This window comes from Vulpes vulpes, chromosome 1 (assembly GCF_048418805.1).
Source record: "Vulpes vulpes isolate BD-2025 chromosome 1, VulVul3, whole genome shotgun sequence".
Taxonomy (NCBI): domain Eukaryota; kingdom Metazoa; phylum Chordata; class Mammalia; order Carnivora; family Canidae; genus Vulpes; species Vulpes vulpes.
Window position 1 is genome coordinate 155,761,625 of NC_132780.1, and position 14,091 is coordinate 155,775,715.

Below are 14,091 nucleotides of genomic sequence, written 5' to 3' on the forward strand. Positions count from 1 at the left end.
CACTCCTAAAAAATACCACTTTTGAAGATGATGCTCAATAGTTGATGTAGGCACAGACTGATGCAATGAAGCAATAATTATAAAGAATATACCAAAAGTTTCATCCCTTGTCCTTTAAAGTCAGTTGACCCATCCATCCATGTGACCATGCATCTACCGCCCATCAGAGCAAGCCCAGGCCACTCTTTGATGTTCCTCTCCATTGCTTCTCAGCCGCTGAAGTATCCTTTATAACAGCAAAGGAGAGAGACTATGCATGCAACCCCGGTGGCTTTAGCAGCCACACAAGAATAAATTGTCTTTGAAGTCTTAGGTTTTATCTTAAAAATTCATGCAAAATTTGCATTTGATTCTGTGATGTAGGAAGTAATGTAATTTAGACTATCCTTAAGCACAATGGACATTCTAGGAAAGTGCTCCTAGAACCTTCCTAGGTTTTTCCAGCAGATTTTCCTGTGATGCGCACTGACAGATTTGGTCACTCTTAAGCAATTGATCAGAATCACTCTTATTCTCCCACCTAATCACACCTTAATGTGATCCAGGATTATTTCTGTTTCTCCATCTCTAATCCTCAATTTCTAACTTCCTGCCACTGCAGCCACAGATTTAGCCATCTTTCTAATTCACCTCTTCTTTGTACTCTTTTATGGGTTTTGATGGTGCACAGTCTTATCAATTCTTGTTTCCAGTGAGAAGCCATATTCTAGTTCCCAGTCCAAAGCAATCCATCCTGAACTCTAGGCCATTAGTTCACAATTGACTCAATCAGACGTGGCCCCTTCTTGGCTGAGAATTTATTCAAAAATAGAAATGGGGGATGGGGAGCAAGTAGGGAAATGCAACAAGATTTCAAAGTTCCTCAGGAGAAAATGAACTGGATTTTATTGATGCCTGAACCACTGCAGCACTGGGTGCTTAACAGAGACTTTCAAAACTATCACCTGCATGTATCTCTTACCTCTGCCAGGTCCCCAGAGAGTTTCAAGAATCAGTCTATAAAACACCCATAGATACTAAGCAAGACTACATATATGTATATATCTACAACCCATTATTTTGGGAGAAGCCTCCTATTCCACCAACCAGAAGAGGCAAATGGGAAGTTCTTTCCATGAAAATTATGTTCAATTCTAGGCTATATTTTCAAAGTGCTGGCATTTCTACCAATCAAGATATGGTAAAGGGTAGGATCTTACAGTTTAGCCAAGTCTAGCAAATACTTTCCTGTACTCCAGGAAAGGAAGTATGACACAGTGTCCTGGACTCAATTCAAGGAAGTCCACATTAGACCTTCCATTAGAAGGTCTCTAACTGATACACTCCCAACTCCAGCTCATGCTTAAGTTCTGTCCCGGGCTAACATCTCAGCTGTACCAACTCTACTCTCTTGCTCCTACCACATACCCACACATACATAATTGGGAGAAACAGGTCACAACAGATTTTATATCAATTTTTAGTTCCTCATCACTATAAGACAGATGAAAAGATCATTCGCCAATGTGGGTGAGAGGAGTCTCTGCTGTCTTCCAGCCCAGGGTCCAGGTCCTTCTCCTTCCATTTAGTCCTCTGTATATGCCACATGGATTTGTTTCCCATAAGTCTTTAGGATGTCACTTCTCTATTTGAGTCTCATTCCATCTCCAGAAAATTGTCCTTGGTTATAATCACTCAGTGTTACCTGAAAATAACAATATGCATCATAATTATGCAGAAAAGCCAGGAACTAAAATTCTATTTCATAACCTTCCAGATTTAGATATAGATGCATGCTCTAAGCCAAGATCCTCAAGCCATATATTGTTGGCACTGTGCTTTGTTTGACTCACACATTTGTTTACTGATAACCCATACTTGGAAATCAGAAGATTTTTATTCAGTGGGTACCTGGGTGACGCAGTTGGTTAAGTGTCTCTGCCTTCAGCTCAGGCCATGATCCCAGGGTCCTAGGAACAAATCCTGTATTGGGCTCCCTGCTCAGCAAGGAGCCTGTTTCTCCTTCTTCCTCTATCCCTCTCTCTGCTCATGATCTCTTTCTCTCTCACTCTCTCTCTAATAAATAAATAAAATCTTTTAAAAAGATTTTTATTCAAATATCCAACTTTTCATGAAAAATCAGAAGATACGGCAAAGCTTGGCCCATATTCTGACATTCCCACATGACACATCTGGAGCTAAGTGGCAATGCCTCCTTTAGATAGATGCTGCTTCCTTTCTCCAATTCAATCCAGTAATCACCACTTTCTGTTTTCTCTCTAACACACAAACCAAGTGTGAACTGCCATTTATCATTTATTCTTGCACTGCTGATATTCTTGGAACACAGAAATATGTCTTTGCATTTATGCCTACATCAAAGGTGGAAAAATGAAACAGATTTTGCAAAAATGAGATGAGTATATTCTTTGTTAGGAGCAAAAAATATATCCTTACAGGTTTAATATAAAGTATATTTTAAGCTGAAAGCATTAAACTTAAGACATCATTACAAAACAAACCACTATAAGAACTATAAGGAAGGGATCCCTGGGTGGCTCAGGGGTTTAGTGCCTGCCTTTGGCCCAAGGCATGGTTCTGGAGTCCCAGAATCGAGTCCCACATCGGGCTCCCTGCATGGGGCCTGCTTCTCCCTCTGTCTGTGTCTCTGCCTCTCTCTTTCTCTCTCTCTCTCTGTGTGTGTGTGTGTGTCTCCCATGAATATATAAATAAATAATATTTCTTAAAAAAAAAAGAACAAGGAAAAAACAAGTGTGATGAAATAAAAATGAATAATAATAAAAGGAACTGAGATGTCAGGATTGTTTGGGAATGTAATATGCTATGAAATGCATTTACAAAGCTGGCTGTCTTCACTTATGTACCTCATCATACAGTTCCCTACACCCTAACCTCCTACCTTTATCCCCGATCTACCCCACTCGCTTTTGAGTTTGCAACTTCGGCTCTAAAAAAATAATCTATAAAAAGAAGTGATACCCAACTGCCTATTAACTCGCATGGACCAAACACACCTCTCATCTAAGAATACCATAACAAAATGGTATTTTTCTGGTTAATAACGATTGTAAATCATGAAGAACAGATATGTGTATACTTTGAGATGCATAGGAAAACTCAATGACTTAATGGTGAAACAAAATTTGAGACATTATACAACTAGATATTTCATATAGATTGGTGGTAAGTTTTATCTCCTGTCCTAGACCAGTACAGAGCTATATGGAAATAAGAACTGGCATATGCTTCAAGCTTGATATGCAGTATTTCAGACTTGATATAGAATATAGACAAAGGCTGGTTGATATGGCAGGAACACATTTCTGAAATTTGGGCTAATGGTAGTTAAATAAATCCTGTAAGCACTGATTAGGCAATACGGAGGAGGAAGAGTCAGTGGCAGTGTAGGCAAGCTTGGAAGAAAGTCAGAAAATATTTTGAGTAGATCAGCATGTAGTCACACACAGCATTGTGATGCCAGCAGGTCATGCTCAGGACAGTCTGCCCTGGAATCAACTGTGAGCAGGGTTGCTGAAATCCTGGCAGGCCCAGGGAGTGCTGTAATCAAAGGCAATCCTTCTCTGAAGAGGGAGAGAACAGGTGGTCTGGAGCAAAGTGCAAGTAGGTAGAGCACTAACTCAGTCTAACATCATTCAGATAAAGAAAAGAGTGAAGAAGATGGACAGTATTAATTTAGGGGGTTTTTTTCCTGTTAGATGTAATGAAGACATAAGACATAGAGGCTTAAGGAAACACTTCACCTAACAATAAAATCATTAAAAGTTCACTTTGGTGTTAGGAGTATTACTTCATAATTATAGGACTTGTTTGCTGCAAGTTTTCAAATTGAGTTCTGCTATTCTTGGAAATCCAACAACCTCATCATGTAAAGCCTGATGTCACAGAAGTTGCTAGAGTAGTCTGACAAAACCAGGACAGTTCTGGTTAATTCTTGTGGCATAATAAAGTACCCCCAAATTTAGCAGCTCAAAACAATCATTTATTTGTTTACAGTGTTAGGTGTCAGCAATGCAAGAAGGGTTCAATTGAGTAGTTCTCCTTAGAGAGACCCTCAGACAGTTGCAGTCCAGATACTGGCTGGACTCTACAATAATTTGAAAGCCAGCTGGATGGGATGTCCAAGACAACCAATAGTTCCTTCAGGCTACCAGCTGAGAGCTCAGCTGGAGCTGTTAACTCAAGCACCTACATCCCCTCTCTCAGTGTGGCTGGCTCTTCTCACTGCAGACCCACCGGTTTTAAAGAGGCAGTATCTAAAGAGGAAGAGTCTGAAGAGTGCAGAGAGCAAGCATTCCCAGAGACCAAGGAAGAAGCTGCAAGACTACTGACTTGACCTTAAAAGTCATTCAGCTTTTAAGTCATGGGCACTGAACTCTGTTGGTTGAGGAAATCACTAAGACTAGCCTGGATTCAATGTATCCGATTAGTCTACAAAAGGAGTATCAAAGAATTTGCTACCATCTCTAATCCACCATAAATGCCCTTCCATAAATTTTCCATAATTGCTTTTTCTACCTACTTTATGTTACTCATTCACATCTAAATTTGGAAATTCAAATCCTTTACTCTAAAGTCAAGCCTGCAGGTACAGAAAGCATGTTCTCTATGTTTCATTTGTTTCTAACATTCAATGTACTGCTTTTACAGTACCAAAACTTTTAGAAGCAACATTTCTCATGCACAGTTTGTGACAGGAATGTTATTTTTGAGTTAAATTTAATGTATAGAATTTCAGCTAATCTCCCTTGAAGAAATAATACAAAACACAATTTCTTAAGCTTGAGAATCAGGAAAGACAGGCGGTAGACTTGTCTTTGTTACATGCTGTTCTAGTACACTTGGTGTTATGTAGTCTGTTCCTAGTTAATCTCAAATTACCTTTATACAATAAAGGCTTATAATATCACTTTTAATCAAATTGTCTTTTGTTCCCATGTAAAAAGATGTTTCTGATCTCTAAAACTCTCAAAGAGTAAAAGGATGTTCTTATTTTTCCCGTAATGACGAAATTGCTGTATCTTCTTTCCTCACGGCTAACAAAGCACTTAGAATCCACACCCCAAATCAGATGCCTTATTGAAAGGAATTAGAGCTTAACATGGAAGTGGAGGCTTCCTTTCAAACTTGCCTTGGGGCCCAGATCCTAGACTGTGAAACTTAAAAATGTTCTTCATCATGCATGATCTGGTTCTGTTTCTTCATCCCTTTTTGTTAACAGACTTGGGGTAGTAGAAGTTTTTTGTTTTTGTTTTTGTTTTTAGAATCAGTCAGTGGCTGTTTCTCCTTTAGTTTCTTCAATATAATTTCTTTTCTTCTATGATACTGTCATATTCCTTCTCCTCCTCCTCCTTCTCTTCTGCATTTCCTTCTCTATTTGCTTCTCAAATTTCTTTTCCCTTTTTTTTAAACATTCTGTGCCCTTGAATTTGATTTATATTAAAGGGAAATGAAGAAAATCAATAAAAGGGGAAAAACTAAACATGAAGCTTTGTACATCTTTCACTGCAAGGATTTGTGGAATCAAATCTATGGCTCTTCATTAAACGTCCCTAAATTAGAAGAGTTTCAAGTTAGTAGTAGACAGTCATTTAAATTCAACTAAAAAAAAAAAAAAAACTATTTAAAGCAAAGAGAGAAGATTTTAAATGGTTGGTAGAGTATTAGGCTAAAAGAGATTTAAAATATATAGTAGCTGAGAGGTAAAATCCATAGTGACAGAAAATAGATAAGTGGTTGTCAGGGACTGGAGGAAGAACAATGGGGAATGATTGTTAATGGGTCAGGATTTCTTCTTGGGGTGAGGAAAATGTTCTGGCAATAAAGTTCAACTCTTTGTGTATTGGTTTCTCTAATACTCCTATGGGCCCTAGGATTTGTTCTGATCTGAAGAAATCCTACATTTCCAATCATTGATCCTAAATAGGTTGTGTTGTACCATCCTGGTGGGTTTGTGAGAGATAAGCAAAAAGGAAAGAATTGTCTGAGGAACAAAGAGCCAAAAATAATCCCAAACTGAAAGTGCCACCTCACCACCCCCACGTATGGTTCATACCAGTCCCATGTATGATCATAGTTCATTCTGCTCTAAATATTCAAGAATTCAAACTTATTCCCACAAAAGGAATTGCAAGAATTAACACAATCTTGAGTAAACAAGGTGTTGATTTGTCTATGAGCTGGACACCCTGATACAGACATAAGCAGAAAAGAATAGTAATAATGCTTTGAAAATCAGAACACATACTGTGTGGTTTTTGTTTACTCATATAAAAATCAAACTGTCCAATTTTCATGCAAACCTCTTCCCTACGTCCTATGTAAATAAAGAGATGATTTTGGAATTATTTCCCTTTGTAAAGAAAATTTGGTTCTTTAACCATCTTCTCCTTGATCTCATTTCAAGGCATTGAGCTTTATTTTTTCTTGGGGACAGGAGGTATGAGGTAAAGGGAATATTGCTTGGTTTCTACAGTTAGCTTCCATAATCTCTTTACAACAACAACATTTTTGAAGCTCTAATAGGTTGATTAGTGTCCTAGGCTAAACAAAGCTGTTTCCTTCCCCTCTGAAAACCTCGAATGTGAAAAATAGAGACGTGTGAGAAGATTGTAATCAAAGAGGAAAAGAAGCAGTAGGTAACAGGAGAAGGAAGAGAATGAGGAGGAGGAAGTGTGTAGAGTTGGAGTGAAGACATGGGTTATGGGCTTGAAAATAATACAGCATATCCCTGGGATTGGGGAGAACCCTGACCATACATGGGTGGGGGAAACCACAGGCCTCAGAGTCTTAGAAGTCCCAAAGAAGCCTGTTGGATTAACATTTTAATTCAAAATCAAAATCACCTCCATTTCTGTGTCTCCTTTTTACTTCCTCCTCCGCAGGAAGATTTTTACTACCCCACGAAAAGAAGTTGCTCCCTAATCCCTTCCCTTGGCCATCTCTGTCCCATTCAGGTCCCTCTGGGATGACCCCACAAAGCAAAGAAGATTTGTTCTGTCCCTTCCTTGTATAGCCATGTCATTACCATATGGATAATAGTTTGATGATTTTTGCACTTACTGTTTCTTCTGCAAGGAAATGTTCTTCCTCAGATGACCACATGGATGCCTCCCCATCACATTGCGTTCCCCAGAAAGCTCACTCTGAAACAGATCTCTGCACTTCGGATGTTTATGAGGGGATATTCTTAGAATCAACTGTGGAAAGGGGGGAAAGGATGCTGCATGGGCTATGTGGGCTCAACATACTCAATTGCCCCAGGGGGAGACACTGAAGCAGAAATTGTCCATCAGGTAGGTCTTGTTTGAGTTTTAATACCCTCACCTTGATTAGTCATTAGATGTGGGCCACCCACAGAAAGGATGTGCCCTTAAGAAAGAGGCATTTTGAAGCTGAAGCAAACCCTCAAAGTTCTGACATTGAAAGCTGTCTGGTAACAGCTCACCAGGAACTGGGGCAGAAATTCTTCCTTGAAGGGCAATCTGGGTAGCCCCTCTCTGCATCTACACACATTTCCCACTTCATGCAGACTCTGCATATAGCTTACCTCCTCAGAGAAGCTCTTCTGACCATCTTTTGTAAAATATTTCCATTTCTACCCCCCAAATAAAATCCTAGCCTTCTTCCTCCCATACCCTGTTTTATTTCCACTGAACATACTATATATTTATTTAAGTGTCTATTTTCTACACATTACAGACACACACACACACTCTACGTGCTAACTGTAGGTTTCACGAAAGCCTGAACTTTGTTTAATTCAAATTGCTAGGTCCCCAGTACCTATAACATACAATAATTCTTATCACATGGTAAGCAGCCAAAAAATATTTATTGAATTACCTATATCAAATCTGGCTGCCACCTGGATCCCTTATTTGAGGGAAATACCACTGAAACAATCTAATAATTCTGTTGCTAAGGCTAGGATTATTAGAAATTATCCAAAAAAGACTAGTGACCAGAGTAAAACAAGAACATTAATGTAACATGGATATTGTCTAAAGGTTTGACCTACTGAAGATGCCCTCTAACACTGATAGAAGGAATCCAAGCAAACTTTTTCTAATGGATGAGGGACCTGCCCTGAGAGCCATGTAAAGGAAATCAATGTATTCTGCTGCTAGGGCTTTAGCAATAAAGCACCAGAGAGTGGTGGCTTAAACAACAGAAATTTATTTTCTCAACAGTTCTGAAGTCTAGAAAAAGGGTGTACACAGTGTGGATTTTTTCTGAGGCTTCTCCTTGGCTTGTAGATGCTTGTCTTCTCTCTGTCTTCACATGGTCTTCTGATACGTCTGTGCCCAAATTTCCTCTTATAAGGACACCAGTCATATTGGATGACAGCCCACCCTGATGACCTCATTTTAATTTAATTACCTCTTGAAAGACTTTGTCTCCAAATACAGTCACATTCTGAGGTACTAGGGGTTCGGGCTTCAACATGAACTTGGGAGGAGGGCAGGAAACAATGCAGTGCATAGCACACAACCAACTAGGTTTCTACAAACCAAGTAGGGTTAACAACAAAATAGATCTTAAAATTAATTCAGGCACTAAACACCCACCCTAAAATAAATGAGCATCAGCCCACATAGAAAATCCGAGAAGACTGACCAGATACAAAAGCTAATTGACAACATGTAAGTAAAGGAACTAGAGAGCCTTACAGGTATGTTTTCAGGTTTTTTGGCAAGTGGACAGGCTTAGTTTACTTTCAAATTGACACCTCAAACTTACATTCGACACCAACACACATATTAAAAGATGATCTAAGACATTAATTATATTGTAGAATGACTTGGCCAAGGTGAATAACTTCTGGGCCAGTTGTATCAGTAATATATGGTACTACTGTTGAAAAAAATAGTGGGCTCTTTACAAAGGAAACACTGAAGTGTTTTCAGTATGTTAGAAGTAGGGGTAAAGTGTTGAGTTATAACTCACCAGGTTGTGAGCACACTGTTTCTCCCCATCTGCCTCGCCAATCAACCCTTCAGGATTTGAAGGAAGTTGCGAATTTTATCCACTTTTTATTTATAAAAAGATATTAGGGGTATTTTAAAATCTTGTTTCTTAAAATGTAAGCCTTTTCAGCAAAATCAGAATCACCTGGGTTCTTATTATTAGCAGTGTGGATCTCCAGACTCACAGAAGGTGATTCCCTGGGGATGGGACCCAGTAGTCTGCTTTTGTAACAAGTTCTTCAGATGATTCTTATGTATAATAAAACTTGAAGTACTCTGGGGCATCTGGATGGCTCAACCAGCCAAGTATCTGACTCGATCTCAGCTCAGATCTTGATCTCAGGATTACGAGTTAAAGCCCCACATTGGTTTCCACACTGGGTGCAGAGCCTACTTAAAAATAAAAATTTTTAAAAACACACACTTGAGGAGTATTGTTTTTAGGAGTTGATCAAGATCTCATACCCAAAACATTTACTTTGGTGGATAGATGGGGGTGCTCCTTAGGGATAGCAGGAAAATAAATATTAACATTTTGTTAATATTTGTTTTGAACACAGTTGTACATAGGGCACACATTAACCCAAATGTCATTATGAATACTCTTACTGAAGTCTATCACATGACTAAGGGCTTTCACAGGAAGTGAAAATCATAGGTAAGAATGGAAATTTATCTTCCAAGTAAGGTATGCCTGGTCAAGATTTTTAAAAAAGGCAAAGGTCCTACCTGTCAAGCAGCCAAGCAGATCCTGAACAGCAGCCACCACGGCAACTGCTAGGTCAATTTGCCAAACTTCCTGGATTCAGCAGTGAGGAGGTGATGAGCCCACATGGATTTGCACAGCTTATTACACATGGCACAGAAGATAGCATGAGCTCCACGTTCACATTGGTTGCTCTCATATCCCAAATTCCATGGCATCCAAGAAGAGTTAGGCCCAGACAGACACAAGGTGAGTTTGGGTCATAGTAAGGAACCCTGAGCTTAGAGAAACACCAATTTCTAAAAGAAGCTACTGGTAAACCTGTCTATCCACCCTACAGAGAGAGACGTTATCTTTACTATGCTGATCAGGAAACAAATCTGCCTACTGATTCAGAGGGAGATAGTATCCTTATCACCCCGGACTGTCTCCAGGGAGGGTGGGAAACTAGCTTCATTATCCTGGAGAATAAGCAAACCTGCTCCCTGCCTGGAGCAACTTTGCAAACAGCCTTGGACAAAATTGTCGATTCTCTTTGCTTAGAAGCCATCCAGAAGTGCTGGAATTATCTCTCAACACTACCTTTTAATTTACCTTGCTTTGATGACTCAAATTTCGCCTGAGTGCTAGAAGAACGCAAGCCTGTCTTCTTTCATTGACTTCAGAAGATAGATCTTTCTGTTTAATATTTTGTATAATCATGAACTCAGGCTTCAAACTTTTTTAGGGGTGTATCCTAATCTCAAGCAGAATCTTGCATACAGCCTCAACATATAAAACACATCAAAGCAGACCTGCTCTCTCAGAGTTGTGGAAGTGATGCCGTCATGAGCTGGGGCTTCTCCTCAGACCCTTACCTTTACATTCCCTGCACTAGATTCTGGCCCCATCTGGCCCCTGAGCATCCTCAAAACCTCATACTCCATAAAACAGAGGTGAAAACCATCACTGTACTGAAATAGTGATTGATGTTTTATAACCACTAGCCCCTCTGAGCAGGTTGGTAGGTTATGGCAATGAAAGAAGGGGACCACACAGGTATGAATAAATGAAAAACCGCGCTTACTGACATTAGTGGAGACAGGGGAAAGCTGGTAGTTTGAATTAGTCACTAAGTATAGAGGCAAATAGTTTAGTCTCTGGTAATAGGAAACGCCTCTAAGGGTAGCCTTAGAGGATTGTACTCACTGCTGCACCCATTTACCTAATTACTCAGTTACTTTTTTCAGCAAGAATATTAATACTGATAACCTACTAAATATCAGATCATATTGTTAGTATACAAAAGTGAATAAAACATGATCCCAAAGGAGGGATAAAATGGAAGCAAGTATTACCTAAATTTAATTATATAATTTTTACAATTGCAAAATTTGCACACATGTGCCCTAACAGGGTGTGATGTGCTTCTGTGATGTTTTCTGCTAGTTGACTTTTTCTGCCTAAGAGAGTTGTCAAGAGTATGTGCAATAATTCTTTGCGTTGGAGAAAATGGAAACGCTTGAGGGACACTTTTTTTTTAAACTACTGACTTTGAAGGCACTGAATCCTATAAACTCTAAATACTCTTATCATCCTTAAACTTTCCAATCAGCTAACCAAACTGCATTAGGAAGGCTTATCCATATTAATAACATCCAGCTGCTTTTCTAATAAGATAAACTGATAATCATAAGTAACCTAAACAGAAAATAATTTCTTCTTAGGGAAGGGTTTAAAGGCTTGCTTTTGATCATATTTACCTTTTATCAAAAATGGTAAGATCTAAGAGGTCCTCTAGATATTTTACATCATTTAACTTAATTTTCATACCTACTTGATGAGTACTATCCTCTGTCTCAAGTAAGAAAAGGATGGATCAGGGCTGCTGGCTAATTGCCCAACATGCTACAAGAAGCAGGAAGCAGAGTTGAGTTCTGTCCACTTCCATTCCTGGGCTCCTCAAAACTCTGTTCCCTGCTTAATGAGCAAGAGGCCGTTGCCAGCACCTCTTTACTCAATCATCCTTTTAGCTTTCACCATAGAGGGAAATTTGTCTCTTTTCAGCTTCTCTGAACAATAAGTTCCTTGCATCTTTCTTTTCTCAATAATGTCTGAAGAAATATGAGAATATATGTGACTTGAGGCATGAATTTCCTTTTTTCTCATTCAAAAAGACTCTTCTGCAATAAAGAAAGCGAATTAACTGGTAGAAATTCAAAGTATTAAATCTTGACAAAACTTTGAACAAATTAAGTAATTCTTATTTTTATGTTTATGACAAAAACTCTTCAAGAAGTCACTTGAAGAAAAATTCTCTTTCAGTTTTGAACTGACAAAAGATAGCAAATAAATTTAACAGACACCAGAGAGGTTAAATTCTATATTTAATTTTTTTGCTAAGATTAATTGAAATAGTGTTGATATACTACTGAACAAAAATGCATATCTTTGAATCATTTTGAAAATACAGGTTTTCCCCAGTATTTGAAAGGGCTTGCTGGTGAAAACTTTTGTAAGCTGAAATGGCATAAAGTGAAGAAGCAATTGCCATTAATTTATACGGAAAATTTTTCAAGTGTTCCCAGACACAAAAAATAATCTCTTAGGCTTTTCTGATACTTTGGGACACCATCTTACTAGAGGATGCACACAATAAATCGAGATAAAGCACAGATGCTCACCAACACAGTTCAGAGATACGGCAGCTTGACGCTAAGATGCTAGGTTTGGCTCAAGGGAAAGAGCTTAGCAGGGCCATTCTCGCTGTTGGGGTGTCTTCTGCCTCTATAACTCCTCGTTGCAAAACAAATGCTAAATGCAATTTTCACTTTGCATCTTTTTTTTTTTTTTGCATCTTTTTTTGTAAAAGTGAAAATCCTCTTTAAATTTCTTTCAGTTAGCAAAAACCAGTATTAATATAGGTCTTCCATGAAAGTGAAGAGGTGTAAGACAAATGTTCAAAAGGCAGAGGGGACACCTGAATAACAAAGTCATGAAAATGGATTATAAAGTCAATTCATAGAATAGTTTAACCTAAATGAATATTCTTGCTCTACAAAATTAATATTTCATGGAATATATTCAATAATTACATTTTGCTAAAGACATATGAGCTTTGAAGCATCTGGCTGGCTCAGACACTGGAGCATGCCACCCTTGATCTCAGGATTGTGAGTTCGAGACCCATGTTGCGTACAGAGATTCCCTAAAAATTAAAAAAAAAAAAGATCTAAGAGCTTTATTTGCCATCTTTATACAGGTTAAGATTCCGCTATGTCTAACTAGCCAGGAATAAGAGTTCTTTTTAATTCAAAAACTAAGTCTATATTTCACTTTTAAAATATAAAAATAATCAAGAAGATGCCATCTGTTTCTTTTGTTGTTGGACTGACCACTGAGTTTTACTTAAGTGAAAAACCATGAGTGGCACCTGGATGGCTCAGGAGGTTGAGTGACCCTTTCTCTCAGCTTGGGATCACAGGATTGAGTGCCTCCTCAGGCTCTGTGCTTAATGGGGAGTCTGCTTGAGGACTCTCTCTCTCTCCCTCTGCCCCTCCACCCACGCTCTCTCGCTTGCTCAAATAAATAACTCTTTTTTTTAGTAGAAAAAATATGATATGACACTTTATGGCATATAATGTTACATAAGAAAATACTTCAACATATGTGCAGAAGGTTCAATCAAAAGTAAAAATACTTGGTCTCACTGGTGATTAGAAACAGTCTTACCTTTTTCCCATATGTTCTCACTAGTGATCTGTGTACGGTTGAGAGTGGATGGGCAATTGTAGGAAAGTTAAGGAGGAGCAGTTTCTAAATAAGAATGTATGATACCTACCTCCACAATCATTTCTTAGAGAGATTGCTGGCAGATGTTGAGATAAGGTATACAATCTTGGGATTTCTAGTCAAGGAAAGATACAGGGAAAGAACATTCTTCCATCCAGTTGTTAAGCCTAACCTTCAATCATAACCCAACCAGAGTTAGGAACTTTTGTCACATGGCAGAAGGGTCCTTCTCCTTTCTGACATTAGCAACACCAGCAGAGTACCCCTGTCTAGAGGCTGGGAGCTCAGAGTTCTAGCCCTGGACTTTTCAAATCTGGGTACCATGAAGTCAGCCCTCAAGTTCCAGCAATTCTTATACTAGATCTTTTCCTGAAAATACACCAAAGCTGAATTCTAAAAGAGGTCCTAAAGTGATCAATAAATTCCTTCAGAACCCTTTCCAACCCTCCACTGAAAAATAAACTTGAGGACTTTTTCTTCTTTTTCAAACAAATCTAAGCCAAGTGTTATTATCAAATCTGAATGGGCAGAAGACATAAAAAAGGAGTTGCAATGTTTTTTAACCCATTGTAAATAATCAAGAACTTCCCGAGCATGGTACAAGGATTTCCAATTGCAATAGATATG

The 14,091-nt window shown here is 38.6% G+C and overlaps 1 long non-coding RNA gene across 1 annotated transcript; it reads right to left on the reverse strand.

Annotated features, from left to right (window-relative positions):
- Positions 1-862: 862 nt before the first annotated feature.
- LOC112914097 (uncharacterized) lies at positions 863-12,049 on the reverse strand. Its single transcript, XR_011996719.1, has 2 exons — positions 9,717-12,049; positions 863-1,684 (listed from the first exon to the last, which is right to left on the reverse strand). It is a non-coding gene; the product is annotated as an uncharacterized lncRNA (long non-coding RNA).
- Between the last annotated feature and the right edge of the window lie 2,042 nt (positions 12,050-14,091).